A 15478-nucleotide genomic window follows, 5' to 3' on the forward strand; every position below is an offset into this window, starting at 1 on the left:
AGGCCCGCGTACCGCAAAAAAAAAAAATAAAAAAAATAAATAAATACATCAAAACCCAATTAATTCTATTTATTACACATAGATATTGAGAATTCTAGAAAATCACAACCTTGCAAATGTTCATTAACATTAAATACATTTAATGGGTTTTTAAAATTTAACTGCTCTAGGTCCCCAAGGCAAGGTATCCTCACCAAAAAAAAAAAAAAAAAAAAAAAAAAAAAAAAGAAATGAATGAGAGTTGCTGTTGCTAATACATCCTTGCCAGTGTTTGATGTTGGCCAATCTGATAGGTGTGTTGTGGTATCCCATTGCTTTAATTTGCATTCCCTTGGTGATGTTTGTTGTAGAGCATCTTTTCACATGCTTATTTGCCATCTGTATATCTTCTTTGGTGAGATGTCTGTTCAGGCCTTTGGCCCATTTTTTAATATGGCTGTTTTCTTATTATTGAGTTTTAAAAGTTCTTTGTATATTTTGGATAACAATCCTTTTTTCAGATGTGTCTTTTACAAATATTTTTTTTCCACTCTGTGGCTTGTCTTCTAATTCTCTTGACATTGTCTTTTGCAGAGCACATGTTTTAATTTTAATGAAGTCTAGCTTATCAATTATTTCTTTCATGGATCATGCCTTTGGTGGTGTTGTTCCCAAGGTTATCTGGGAGTTTATCTTCTTGGAGCTTTATAGTTTTTGCATTTTACATTTAGGCCTATGATCCATTTTTAGTTAATTTTTGTGAAGATGTAAGGTCTATGTCTAGATTCATTTTTTTGCACATGGATGTCCAGTTATTGCAGCACCATTTTTTGAAGAGACTACCTTTGCTTCATTGTATTGCCTTTGCTCCTTTGTCAAAGATCAGTTGACTATATTTATGCGAGTTTATTTCTGTGATCTCTGTTCTATTCCATTGATCTATTTATCTGTTCTTTCACCAATACCATACTGTCTTGATCACTGCCACTTTATAGTAAGTCTTGAAGTTGAGTAGCATCAGTCCTCCAACTTTGTTATTCTACTTCAGTACTGTGTTGGCTACTCTGGGTCTTTTGCCTCTGCGTACAAACTTTATTTATTTATTTTTTTTAAAGATTTTTTTGATGTGGACCATTTTTAAAGTCTTTATTGACGTTGTTACCATATTGCTTTTGTTTTTTTATATTTTTAGTTTTTTTGTTGCAAGGCATGTGGGGTCTTAGGTCCTAGACCAGGAATCAAACCGACACCCCCTGCATTGGAAGGTGAAGTCTTAACCACTGGACCGCCAAGGAAGTCCCCAAACTTTAGAATCAGCTTGTCTGTATCCATAAAATAACTTGCTAGGATCTTGACTGGGATTGCACTGAATCAATTGATCAAGTTGGGAAGAACTGACATCTTGACAATATTGAGTCTCCCTATCCATGAAGATGCAGTATCTCCCCATTGATTTAGTTCTTTTATTTCATTAATCAGAGGTTTGCTCATATAGATCTTGTTTTGTTAGATTTATACCTAAGTATCTTTTTTTGATGTAATGCAAATGTTAATGTGTTTTGAATTTCAAATTCCACTTGTTCATTGTTAGTATGTAGAAAACAATTGACTTTTATGTATTAACTTTGTATCCTGAAACATTGCTATAATTACTTATTAGCTTTAGGAGTTTGTTTGATCATTTTGGTTCTTCACATAGATGATCATGTCATCTGCAAACAAAGACAGTTTTATGTCTTCCTTCCCAATCTACCTGTGTACCTTCTATTTCCTTTTCTTGCCTTACTGCATTAACAAGGACTTCCATTATAATGCTGCAAAGAAGTGGTGAGAAGGGAATGTCCTTTCCATATACCTGATCTTAGTGGGAGATATACATCTTTTTTGTGTGTGAAAAAAAGATTTAGAGAGCATCTTCTTATTATGTCAACACACTACTAGATTTTTAAATACCTTTGTTTATCTGTGACAAACAGATATAAAATCAAACATTGTTATTTATGCTATTCAAGTCACTTCTCTCTCTCTCTCTCTCTCTCTCTTTTTTTTTTTTTTCGGGAAGCATTGTGTTTAATGGTAAAGGTTAGCACACTCTAGCACTGGGCATGGCCTGGAGTCAAAGCATCAGGTGTGGGTAGGTGACCTTCATGGAGCCTCACATGGCAAAGAGGATGAGGAAGGTGACCATCAAACAGAAGAGCCCCATAGACTCAGGGCAAAGCCCAGAATGGCGTAGGAGAAGAGCTGCTGCTTCAGAGACGGGTTCCTGGCATAGCCAGTGATCAAGCTGCCAAACACTGTGCCAATGCCGGCCCCTGAACCAGACACACCAACTGTGGCCGCTCCAGCGCCGATAAACTTGGCCGCTGTGTCAGGGTCCCGGGAGACAACACTGATCTGGAACTCACGCCTGGCCACGGGGGAGTGGGACACTGCTGTAGGAAGGCTGTTCAGATGGGACCTCTGGCCTCCTCAGGAAGGAGGCAGACACAGGCCTGATCAGACCCCTAGTACAAGAGCAGATCAGAGCAGGAGGAATGAGTAGTGCCCTGGTGGTCTGCACTTTTTCAGTCTGCACTCCCACTGCCCTGCTGCCCCTGCTCGGCCCACAGTGCTCGCCCGGCTTGAGGTGACTGACTCCTCAAGTCACATATATCTCTTGCAAATTCATTTATTTCAGTCTCGACTGATAGGCACTCTTCTGTTTTTTTTAAAGTTTTGCCAAATGTGCAATGGCAAAGTGAAAGTAAGATTACATAAAAAAGAAAGAAAAATACAGCTAGTATTCAAAGTTCTTCACAAGTGAAGACCTTAATCTACTGTTCTAAATTTACCTTTTGCTGTCCCCTGGATAAACCCTTCATCAGGGTAGACCTGTGTATTGCCTGTTCCTAAAATATATTGCACTAGGCTTTTTGTTGTTGTAAGGAGGAGATTCATTCAGGTAATCTCAAGATAAAAGGGGTTTATTGTAAATACCAAGGACGTAGACTTTGTTTTCTGATGTCTTTCTGGGTGATTGCTCTCTATTTTTCTCCCCCCTGTTCAATCTTCTCTGCATTCTCCAGTAGAAATTGTGGAGGGAGGGCTTCCCTGGTGGCGCAGTGGTTGAGAGTCCGCCTGCCGATGCAGGGGACACGGGTTCGTGCCCCGGTCCGGGAAGATCCCACATGCCGCGGAGCGGCTGGGCCCGTGAGCCATGGCCGCTGAGCCTGCGCGTCCGGAGCCTGTGCTCCGCAACGGGAGAGGAAGTTTAAAAAAAAGAAAAGAAAAAGCACCACTCTCATGGGTAGGCAGTTTCAGTGAGAAGAATGAGATTTTCTGTGTGACCCTGGGACTGTTATGTCTAAGATGTGTCTAAGGTGTTTCTACCTCTCTGCCTTTGTTAACACTTATTCTCTTATCCATAGGGTGTTCCCTATGAATTTACACATATTCTGATTTTACCAAGCTGAAATATTAATGAGTTAGGTAGGCAAAGTCTGCCCCAAATATTGCAGTCTACTGATATCTTCCAACTTTGAATTTTTAGTGGATCATCACGGAGCACAGTGATGATTTGAGACCAAGGAAGTGAAGGGCCTAGAGAGGAATGACTTTTTCAACAGTCTGTAAGAATGCAAAAATAAAAATATTTATTAAATTTGGAGTTGAATTTATTCTGGGCTTGGAGGTGCGGGGAGAAGCAACATGCACTAACAAGAACAACAAAGATTACTGAATTCTTTAGATCTCGCCAATGATTTACTCAGGTGTATGTGGTTTACATCCCCTACCTCCTTTATACTCTACTAAATCTGTGCTGTTTTATTTTTTAATTAAAGTATAGTTGCTTTACAGTATTGTCTTAGTGTCAAGTGTACAGCAAAACAGTTTGGTTATACATATATATGTATATATTTATATTCTTTTTTATTTTTTCCATTATAGTTTATTATAAGATATGGAATAAGATTCCCTGTGCTCTACAGCAAATCCTTGTTGTTTATTTTATATATGGTAGTTTGTATCTACTAATCCCATACTCCCAATTTATCCCTTCCCTCCTTCCCCTTTGGTAACCATAAGTTTGTTTTCTGTCTGTGAGTCTGTTTTTGTTTTGTAAATAAGTTCATTTGTACTGTTTTTTAGATTCCACTTATAAGTGATATCATATGGTATTTGTCTTTCTCTGTCTGATTTATATCACTTAGTGTGATCATCTCTAGGTCCAACCACATTGCTGCAAATGGCATTAGTAAATCTGTGATTTTGATCTCTGTGTTGTGGACCACAGCAGTTAGTATTCAAAGTAATTTTTTTGACAATTCAGATATGACATATTTACAAGAAAAGCACAGCAGTTGGAATAAGCTAGAGAAAAAGAAAAAAGGGATGGGAGAGGACATGAACCAAAAGGTGCAGGACTTGAAGGCAAAAATCTCCCTCTCGGCACTTCCCTGGTGGTTCAGTGGAACCCGCCTACCAATGCAGGGGAAACGGGTTCGAGCCCTGGTCTGGGAAGATCCCACATGCCACGGAGCAACTAAGCCCATGCACCACGACTACTGAGCCTATGCTCTAGAGTCTGCAAGCCACAACTACTGAAGGCTGCGTGCTTAGAGCCTGTGCTCCAAAACAAGAGAAGTCACCACAATGAGAAGCCTGTGCACCACAATGAAGAGTAACCCCCCACTCGCTGCAACTAGAGAAAGCCCGAACGCAACAATGAAGACCCAATGCAGCCAAAAAAAAAAAAAAAAAAATCTCCCTCTCTTTGGTCCTTGGAAGCAGCACCAGAGAGTTATCCAAGATGGTGACAGCAAGGGATTCACTGAGGAGTTCCCCAGGCACCAAAGGACTAGGCTTATTTGCTCTTCTAATATAGTAGTTTACATATGCATTGGACTAACTCATTTATCCCTCTGGAAAAAAAGAGAATGAATAAGAGAAGACTAATGTAGACATTTTGGACATAAGAAAGGTGATAAAAAATAAATGAATTTTACTGGTGAGAAGGAATGAATGGATTCTTTGTGCACAGTGATGTTGAGGTAAATAGAAATAATCTGTCCTCAATGATGTACTCATTTATTTTCATGAAGTATAAGGTCTCCAACCAGTTGATCTTGAAGTCTATCTTGTTGATTTCTGAGCCAGCTGACTAGATTTCCAACAAAGGGGACCTTACAGAAGGTTTTTCTTAATAGATAGGTGGTCTCATCGACTGAAGTTCCCTTCCTCTTAAGGGTTTTGAGGGGTTTTTAGAGAGTAGCTTTTCCTCAGGAAAATTTAGGACTAACTTAGCAAAGTATCGTGCCCCTTATTATTTATATTTATGGAGTACTTAAGGAGTCTTTCTAGATGCCACATTTTTTTTTTTTTTTTTGCAGTACGCGGGCCTCTCACCGCTGCGGCCCCTCCCTCTGCGGAGCACAGGCTCCGGACGCGCAGGCTCAGCGGCCATGGCTCCCGGGCCCAGCCGCTCTGCGGCATGTGGGATCTTCCCGGACCGGTGCACGAACCCGTGTCCCCTGCATCGGCAGGCGGACTCTCAACCACTGCGCCACCAGGGAAGCCCCAAGCTGCCACATTTTAAAGAGAGTCTTGGTAAATTGGAGTATGTTTAAGTAAGAGGCTAAAGGATAGAGAAGAGTTGTTAAAATATTGGGGACTCTTCATGTAATCTTTTTTTAAATTGAGAACATGGGTTAAATTTATTTCATGTAGCTTCAGAAGGCAGACCTTGGATTATCGGGTGGAAGCTGCAGAAAGCAGATTTCTGCTTAAAATAAGAACTTTCCAACACTTGGAGTTGTTTGAGAGTGGAATTGGCCACCTTGTGAAGCAAGGTGTATTAGTCTGCTGCTAAAACAAAATTCCATAGCCTAGGTGGCTTAAGCAAGAGAAATTTATTTTCTCACAGTTCTGGAGGCTAGAACTCCAAGGTCAGGGTTCTGGCTGATTGAGTTTCTAGTGAGAGCTCTTTTCCTGGCTTGCAGATGGCTGCCTTTTCGTTATGTCCTCACATGGTCTTTCCTCAGTACATATATGGAGGGAGAGGGAGAGAGAGAATGAGTGAGTGCCATGGTGTCTCTTCTTATGAGGACACTAATTCCTGTCAGATCAGGGCCCCTATCACATCATTTAATTTTAATTGCTTCCTTAGCAGCTCCATCTCAGTCACATTGAAGTTAGGGCTTTGGCATATGAATTTTGGGGGCACAAAAACAAAATAGGAGAACACTGTGTTTGGAGTGTTTAAATAGAAACTGGTTGCCATCTGTCAGGAAAGTTTTAGAGGGCATCCTCAGACTAGGAGAGGCTTGGCCAGATGATCTCAGTTTTCTTAAATGTGAAGGAACAAGGTCAAGCTGTAGATTTTTGAAGATAGGCATATATTGGGGCACACATTCGAAAAAAAAAGGTTTGATTTTATTCTGGAAACTTGTTAGGAACCAAAATTATAGGTGTTGGAAAATCAAAGTGGAAGTAAAGAAAACCTCTTACCTCTAGGGCTGCCTATACTTGGTTAGCTATGAGAATTGAAAACATTAGAATCTACCTAGATAGAATTTCCAAATATCTTAATCTTCATAAATAACAGAAATAAAGGGAATACATATGTATTTGTCATGTAGCTGGTGCTTTAAAGGACAAATTCATAATAATATTATAAATATGTTGTGTAATTATTGGATGTTGATAACTACTTTTTGAGAACATAAACCTCATTTCATTTTATTCTTTAGCACGTCCTGACAGAGTTCCTTTCTCAGTAGGCAGTGAGGTAAATTTTGCTTCTGTTAGGATATCGGAATTGGACCTAATAACAATCAACATTTGAATGACTTGAAAACATTATTTATTTATTTATTTATTTTTGGCTCTGTTGGGTTTTCGTTGCTGTGCGCGGGCTTTCTCTAGTTGCGGTGAGCGGGGGCTACTCTTCCTTGTGGTGCGTGGGCTTCTCATTGCGATGGCTTCTCTTGTTGCAGAGCATGGACTCTAGGCGTGCGGGCTTCAGTAGTTGTGACTCCTGGGCTCAGTAGTTGTGGCTCGCGGGCTCTAGAGTGCAGGCTCAGTAGTTGTGGTCCATGTGCTTAGTTGCTCCGTGGGCTGTGGGATCTTCCCGGACTGGGACTTGAACCCATGTCCCCTGCATTGGCAGGCAGATTCTTAACCACTGCACCACCAGGGAAGCCCTTGAAAACATTCTTATATACAGGTTTATTGCATTGGAATTTGAATCCTTTTAGCATGAAAAATAGATGATAGTCTACATTGTTCAGTGTTGTTGATGACCATAGATTGGTTACTAGGTGGATGGTCATCTTAGGTACTTGGTATTTACTTTGGGTCTTACAAAAATTTATACTTTATGCTAACTGCAGCAGAAAAAAATATTTGGTTTGCGACAAGAAATGTTAGAAATGTATAGATGCTATACATCATATAATTTTCTACCTTCCCTGCTTAGTTGATTTCCTACTATTTTACAAATGTAGAGAAATGAAGGGCCAAAAGGAAAGAGAGAAATAGAAGAGTTTTATCCTGATATAAAGGAGAATGTGAATTTTATTTGCATGGTATGTTATTCTTTTGTTTTTGTTTTATTATAAATTTGATACACGCTTATTATAGAACACTTGGAAAAGAGTGCATTCTTTTTAAACTTACCATCTGTTACCTCAAAACTAGATTTTTTTTTTGGATAACTTGAACTCATCCCTTTTGATCCAAAAGTATAAAATAAAACCACAACAGTGTGGTTTACTTTAAAAAGAACTTCAATTTTTAGAGTTAAGAACCTAAAAGTATTAAAAATATAAGAAAATCTTCAAATTAATTTTTTATCTTTTGGTGCCATTTATTAAATTATTTTGCCCAAGAAATTAAGTCACAAATGTGCCAAAAGTTAAGGTGTTAAGATCGTTCATATTCAAGATTATTGATGTGAAAGCCTGGAATATTATTTGTATTTTGTTCAAAGAATTTATATTATAGGCATATTAGTTATACTGTAATAACTTAGAAAAGTAGTTATGACATGTAGTTTTTAATCATTATTATTTACCCTGCAAACCCTTTGTTAAGAGTTTTATCTCATCATGCCATTAGTTATTAAAAATTAGACAGGAACTATTTTGTATTTTGGTTTATCACGTTGCTGAATAACTAAATCATAGAAGCTCAAAGACTGGAATATAATTAGAGATGATTTTGCTCAATTCCATCTTTCATAGATGAGAAAACTGAAGCTCAGATGGAGATGAGATAATTTCCTCCATTGAGTAACTAGCAGCTCCCCTACCTTCCCAACCCCATCGGGTTTCGTCACATTTCATTGGTGGGGTTTGTGGAATAACCAATTGTTGATTTCCCCCACTGCAATCCAATGTGTTGGAAGATATATTAACAATGCAGGAGACTCTGAAGTGCTTCTATGACAAAAGTGGATTTCATTTTAGGACAAGCCATAAAAGGTCATGAAAATCCTTTGGAAAGTTTTCATGCAGTTAAGAGTTAATTTGTGTAGATTTCTAACTTGGAGGTCATAAAATCAATTGCTGTGTAGTAAGATTTCATTTATAAGGATTTGATGTATTTAATGCAGTATTTTGATAGACAAGTCTGCTGCTGTCTGGAAGAGGATCAGGTCACTTGTTGGAAGGTATTCAATTACTTAAATGAGTAATAAAAACAGAGTATATAGCTATCCTATTTGTTTATTGCTTTGCTTATTCTTAGCCAATAAAGTAAAATCAATCCCATAAGAAATACTCCTGAAAATGCAATTTAAATATGATTAAGTGTACAAGGTCTAGAATGCTTGTAGGTGAGTACAATATCCAAGCCTGAATTTAAACTTAGTGATTTTCAGGCATCAGGTTTAATTTCCTTCATCAGTATGAGTTGGTGGCTGTTTCCCTCTTGAGCCAAGGGAGGTACTGAATGCAGGGGTAAGAAGCACTTTCTTCCGTTGTCTCTAATTATTCTAGCTGGGAATCAATTCTTTTTTTTTTTTTTTTTGCTGTTTGCTGTATTTTTATTCACCATTATTCATAAACTTGGAAGCATATGTTACACATCTTGACACCAAGAAACACATGTATTTTACTCTGGAGAACAATGTATAGGGAGTCATTTTCCCACAATGCAGGGATCCTCTTTTTTGTCTGATAAAATCCGAAGGACACCAGGATGTGTTTGGGTAGCACTGCAATGGCAGGCGGACGCTCAACCACTGCGCCACCAGGGAAGCCCTGGGAATCACTTCTAAAGTGCTTTCATCAAAGAATGAACTTGCTGCCAGGAGCCTTATTTGCCTGCCAGCCTAAAAGTTTGGGTATAGATTTTTTCTTTTTTCGGTACGCGGGCCTCGCACAGTTGTGGCTTCTCCCGTTGCGGAGCACAGGCTCCAGACGCACAGGCTCACCGACCATGGCTCACGGGCCCAGCTGCATCGCGGCATGTGAGATCCTCCTGGACCGGGGCACAAACCCGTGTCATTTGCATCAGCAGGCGGACTCTCAACCACTGCGCCACCAGGGAAGCTGGAAGCACTTGGGTATAGATATTTTATTTCAGGGTAACATAGCGCTTTCCAAGGAGGAGCCAATGGCAGAAATTTACTCTATAGGCAACTGTGAGACAGAACAATAAAATGATCCTGGGCTATAAGAATTATTTGAATCCTAGTCCTAGGACTTGCAGGCAAATGACTTTGGGAAATACTTATTGATTTGAGCCTTAATTTGGCCATCTATGAAATGAGTATAATATGTTTGTTATAAGAATCAAATGAAATAATGAATGTCAAGCACCAATGGCAGTATATGGTGCATGCTACATGTCTTATTTCCCTCCCTGTCTCCCTACAAATTCAATTCTACTTCCTTTGGGTTTCTTTGGAGACTAAACTGCAGAATAACTGAAGTGGGGACAGAGCACATTGGGCTACTACAGAAGCCATCTGTGGACATTGCCTTTAAATACAATTGAGATTACCATTCTCCACTGTGTCCCCTTCCTGACCCCTGCTTTAACTTCAAACAGTGCAAATCCAAGTAGTTCCAATTCCCAGAAGCCTCATCTTTGGCTCTATTACTTAGAAACTTGACATGATGATAACGAGGCCTTCATTCCAGGTTGAAGTGATCCAAGATTTTTCCCAGTTGCTTGTAGAGTCCCAGTGCTCAGGTAAGGTGGGTTACTGTTATTCTCTATGAAAGATGAACAAGAGCCACAGATGCTAAAGTAAGATAGATGTCAAGATCCAGGGACAGGATCAGAAAGGACAACTGTATTAATCTTTTAAAAAATGTGGTAAAATACATATAATATAAACTTTACTATTTTAACCATTTTTAAGTAAGTGTACAGTTTAGTGACACTAAATACATTCACAGTGTTGTGCATTCATCACCAACATCCATCTCTAGAACTTATTTTTTGTTTTAACCTCGCTAAGCAGCTTGTGGGATCTCAGTTCCTTGTCCAGGGATTGAACCTGGCTGGGCCCTCGTCAGTGAAAGCGTGAGTCCTGAGCACTGGACTGGCAGGGAATTCCCTCTATAACTTTTTTTTTTTTGCGGTATGAGGGCCTCTCACTGTTGTGGCCTCTCCCGTTGCAGAACACAGGCTCCGTTCGCACAGGCTCAGCGGCCATGGCTCACGGGCCCAGCTGCTCCGCGGCATGTGGGATCTTCCTGGAACGGGGCACGAACCCGTGTCCCCTGCATCGGCAGGCGGACTCTCAACCACTGCGCCACCAGGGAAGCCCCCTCTATAACTTTTTATTCTTCCAAAACTGAAACTCTATACCCATTAAACACTAACTCCACACCCCCACCACCCCCAGCCCCTGGTCACCACCATTCTACCTTATGTCCTTATAAATTTGACTATTCTAGATACCTCATGGGTGGAATCATACAGTATTTGTGCTTTTGTGACCAACTTATTTTGCTTCGCACAATGTCTTCAAGGTTCATCTATATTGTAGCATGTGTCAGAATTTCCTTCCTTATTGCGGCTGAGTAATATTCTATTGTATGTATATATCACATTTTGTTCTGCCATTCCTCTGTCAATGGATACTTGGGTTGCTTCCATCTCTTGGCTATTGTGAATAATTTTTATAGACATAGGTGTATAAATATCTGTTCAAGTCCCTGCTTTCAGTTTTTTGGAGTATATACCAAGAAGTGGAATTACTGGATCAAATGTTAGTTATATTTATAATATTTTGAGGAATCCCCAAATTTTCCATAGTGATTGCACCATTTTACATTCCCACCAGCAGGTGCACAAGGGTTCCAATTTTTCTATATCCTTGCCAACACTTGTTATTTTTGTGTTTTTTGTTGTTGTTGTTGTTGTTAATGTCATCCTAATGGATGTGAAGTGGTAGGTTAATCCTAAAGAAATGATGTATAATGCATAACCTGTCTAGGCTCCAAGCACATAGTAGGTGCTTGTTAAATGAATGCACAAGAATTCACATTTCATATATGAAATGAAATATCATTAGAATATATTCCAGGAAGTATTACAACTTATTCATCTATCCATTAATGAAATGGAGTGTGTACCATGCACTATGTTAATATTAGGACTTCAAATTTCAACTAAAAGTGAAGCCAAGACAAATCTTGTTCCTTCTCTCAAAGAGCTCACAGTCTCTTATCTCTCCAAGGAGGGAAGCTGAGTCATCAAAATATGACAGCTTAATTAATGAATCCTTAAAAATATCTAATCCTTTTGGCTCTAGAGTCCATATTTTTCAAGCCACATTATAATTAGTATAATTAGCCACATTATAACTAGATATTATATTCTAGTTTTTGTGACACATGTATTTTCTTTTACCAGTTAGTAAATATAATACATACATGTACATACCTACACACATGTATACATATATATGTATAAACTGTGTATATATATATATATATATATATATATATATATATATATATATGTAGTTTACTTCATAGGATTCAAGCCCTCTGGAATTCTGGGAGTGAAATAAGCCCTAATGCCCTAATGGTTATTAGGCATCCATTGCATGTAATAAATTAACTTCTCATTGCATCTAGAATAGTAGTAATTATTTGCCATCCTTGGGAGAATTGAGAAATAATCTCTCAAATAATTTTCTGTATTCTGTGTTCAGATGAAGAACCCCTGTTGAGAAAGTCTGCCTCAGTGACTTTCCACTTTTGAGTGAAATAATAAAATTGAGCTTCTGAGCCTGCAAAGCTGAGGACTGTTCACTAGACCATGATAATGGCAGAAACATCCAGGAATCAGTCAACTCTGCCGTTACATTACTGCTCTTACTTTGTGTATAAATTCAGAAAGATAAGGTGGAAACAAATTTGCAGCTGAATCACAGTCTGGTTTTCTTCTTGTAGGAGAATGGGCTTATTTGAGAGGGGGCGGGGTGGTGGTGTTTGGGTTTATTTGTCTTATGCCCAAGTCAACAAAATGCTGTAAACAATCATGCTGCCATTTTGTTTATTACACTGAAGCCACGCATTGAACTGCCTCCCTGAACAAAAATGTACAGTACCTTTGCTACTGGGATCAGTATTGCTCTTCCTACCTATTTAGTTCCATTTATTTAACAAGTATTTATTGAGATCCTACTGTGTCCCCATTACTAGGCTAGGTAGTATTTGATAATACTTTGATAATACAAAGGTGAACTGATCCTGTGGTCTAGTGGTGGTGAAAGACAAATGAATAGGCAGTTATAATTGCTAAGTATTAATAAGTGACAGAAAGCACAGCGTGCTGAGATAGAACAGAAAAGAGACCCCTAACTCAGACCAGAAGAATCAGGGGGAAGGCCTCCTGGGGAAACTGATGGCTAAATTAAGACCTATCAATTTAATAGGAGTTAGCTAAGCAAGGAGAGGGAAAACTGTTTTTAGAAGAAACAGCACATACAAAATCCCAGCGTGGGTAAGCATACACTCTTAAGAAAATGAAAAAATGTGAACATGATGGTTTGAGACCAGATTGCGAGGGTGTGAGATGAAGCCAGAGAGATAAGCAGGAGCTCACTAATCTAGGATATCATCATCCCTCTTTGACTTTGGTAGCTTTCTGGATATACAATGTGGGGGAAAAGGGGGACTCCCTGGTTTCTGGCTTGGCCACTGGATTAGATGGAAAACACTAGGAGTATCAGGTTTCCTAGGGAAGACAGTAAGTTCAGTTTTAGATAATTTATATTTGAGGTGCCTGAGCAACAAGCAAGAAGGCTTTTGGGGTGAAAAGTTTAGGGGGAGATTAGGGGAAATTATTGTTGTTGATGTTTTAATTCTTGCCCTTATTGCCAATCCTCTCTTAGGATGCCACTATAAAATAAATAATTTGTGAATTAGAGATATTTCCTGTGGGATTGGATCCAAAGCATATAACAAGCAGGAGCATATAACTTGCTGCTTCTTGGGAGCATAATGGGCAGAGGTAGCATTGTTTTGATTATCACTTTCTGCCAACAGCTAAACGATTGCTCCTTCCTATTTACTTAAATATATACATGGTTATATATACATAGATAAGGTCTTGATATATCTGTTGATGTGCTCATCTTTGGGAAGTGGGTTTAGTCGGAGGAGAGGGAAATATTACTTTATATACCTCTATATTGCTAGAATCTTTTTTTACACAAAGCACTTTATTTTTATGAAAATAATAAAATGAAAATTATTTAGTAAATAATTGAGTAAAATTTTTGAGTACATTGAGTTGAAAAAAGTAGTTGAAGTGTTGGGGAAGTTTTGAAGGGCAATGCAGAAGACACAGAAAGAAAAAAAAAAGACTGGAAGTGAGATAGGAGGTGTGGGGATACTCCAAAAACTACATGGAACAGGTGTTTCTGCCTTCCTGCCTCCCTACGTGGTATATCAGGAGCCATGTGTAAAGAATGTTTGTCATTCAGTTGCTGCTGCTTATTTATTCTCCTGTAGCAAGCCTCCAACATTATACCTGTTAGCAAGACTGATGCTCAACCGGCACTCCCTGGTAGGCTGTAGTGGTTATTTATAGCTAATGTCTGTTATGGTTGGTCTGATTACTGGTTGTTATTATCACTACTGCTTTAGTTATTTATACTCTCTGGCATCACTCATTTAGAAAACCTTTCTTGGCATCTGCTTGTTTTCCATCTCCTTTCAAGTTGAACTGTCAACTCCTTCTCTGTTTTTCCAGTGTTCCCTGATAGATGTCTATCATGGCTCCTGTGGTGGGCTGAACAATGACCCCCAAAGGTATCTGGTCCTAATTCCTGGAACCCTCAAATGTTACCTTATTTGGAAAAAGGATCCTTGTAGATGTGATTAAGTTAAAGATCTTGAGATGGGTTATCCAGACAGGCTGTAAATGCCATTACAAGTGTCCTTATAAGAGATAGGCAGAGAGAGATTTAACACACACACACAGGAGAGAAGGCAATGTAATAGTGGAGCAGACAGAGATTTGAAGATGTCGGCCTTGTAGATTGGAGTGATGTGGCCACAAGCCACGGGATGCTGAAAGCCACTAGAAGCTAAAAGAGGTAAGGGACAGATTCTCCCCTAGAGCCTTGGGAAGGAATGCAGCCCTACTAACACCTTGATTTTGATCTAGCAAAACTGATTTCATGCTCTGTAACTCCAGAAATCGGAGACAATAAATATCTTAAATATACTGAAAACCTATTGTTTGTTGTTTATTTGAAATTCGAATTTAACAGGGCAGGAATTCTGTATTTTATTTGGTAACCCTAGATAGAGATCATGCATTAATCTTCATACTACTGTTTAGCAGCATTTGGTAAAATGGATGCTTGGTGAGTAAATAAACTAATAATTTTACAAATAGTTAAAGAGTATTTTTATGATTGAAATTTCCAAATATATTCAAAAGTAGGGAGAATAGTGTAATGAAGCCCCATGTAGGGATCACCTAGCTTCCACAATCATCAATGCATGGCTAATCTCACAGTTTTTAAAACAATACTTTGTTTAAAATAAGCAGCTCTGGTGGTTTCGTTTTGTGTGTGTGTATTTATGAGTATGTGTACATTTGTACAGCAAAAGAGGGGTGTGGTAGTAATAGCACTGAATTTCAAGATACTATATCTTTGCAAAAGAATCCAGAAAGTGGAGAATGATAAGCATTTGTATATGAATGACAGGAGAGCAAAATGAGACTTCTACAATTAAAGGAGCTTGCTATAAAACACCGGGTAAGATAGAAGACGTGGCCAATATTTTCCAAGTATAAATTGAAACATAGGCACAGAGACTGGTAAATATAACTTCTGGTAGTCTTGTTCTGCTAAAAAAGCAGTTCATGAACCCTCAACTAGCTTTGCTGCTAATTTCACCTCTCAGAATAGCAAGGAAGCAATCAAGAGAATGGACGTCCAGAACTTGATTCTGAATGCAAAGGAGGAACAGGTTGGAAACTTGGAAGTGACTGGCACTGAGGGAGGGCATGACCATGTGGTCATATCATC

At 38.9% G+C, this 15478-nt stretch overlaps 1 pseudogene; it reads right to left on the reverse strand.

Moving 5' to 3' along the window:
- Positions 1-2134: 2134 nt before the first annotated feature.
- Positions 2135-15478, reverse strand: part of LOC103089536 (ATP synthase F(0) complex subunit C1, mitochondrial pseudogene) — a 28542-nt pseudogene continuing 15198 nt past the window's right edge.

The sequence above is a fragment of the Lipotes vexillifer genome, unplaced genomic scaffold (assembly GCF_000442215.2).
Source record: "Lipotes vexillifer unplaced genomic scaffold, Lipotes_vexillifer_v1.1 scaffold1219, whole genome shotgun sequence".
In the NCBI taxonomy this organism is placed as follows: Eukaryota; Metazoa; Chordata; class Mammalia; order Artiodactyla; family Lipotidae; genus Lipotes; species Lipotes vexillifer.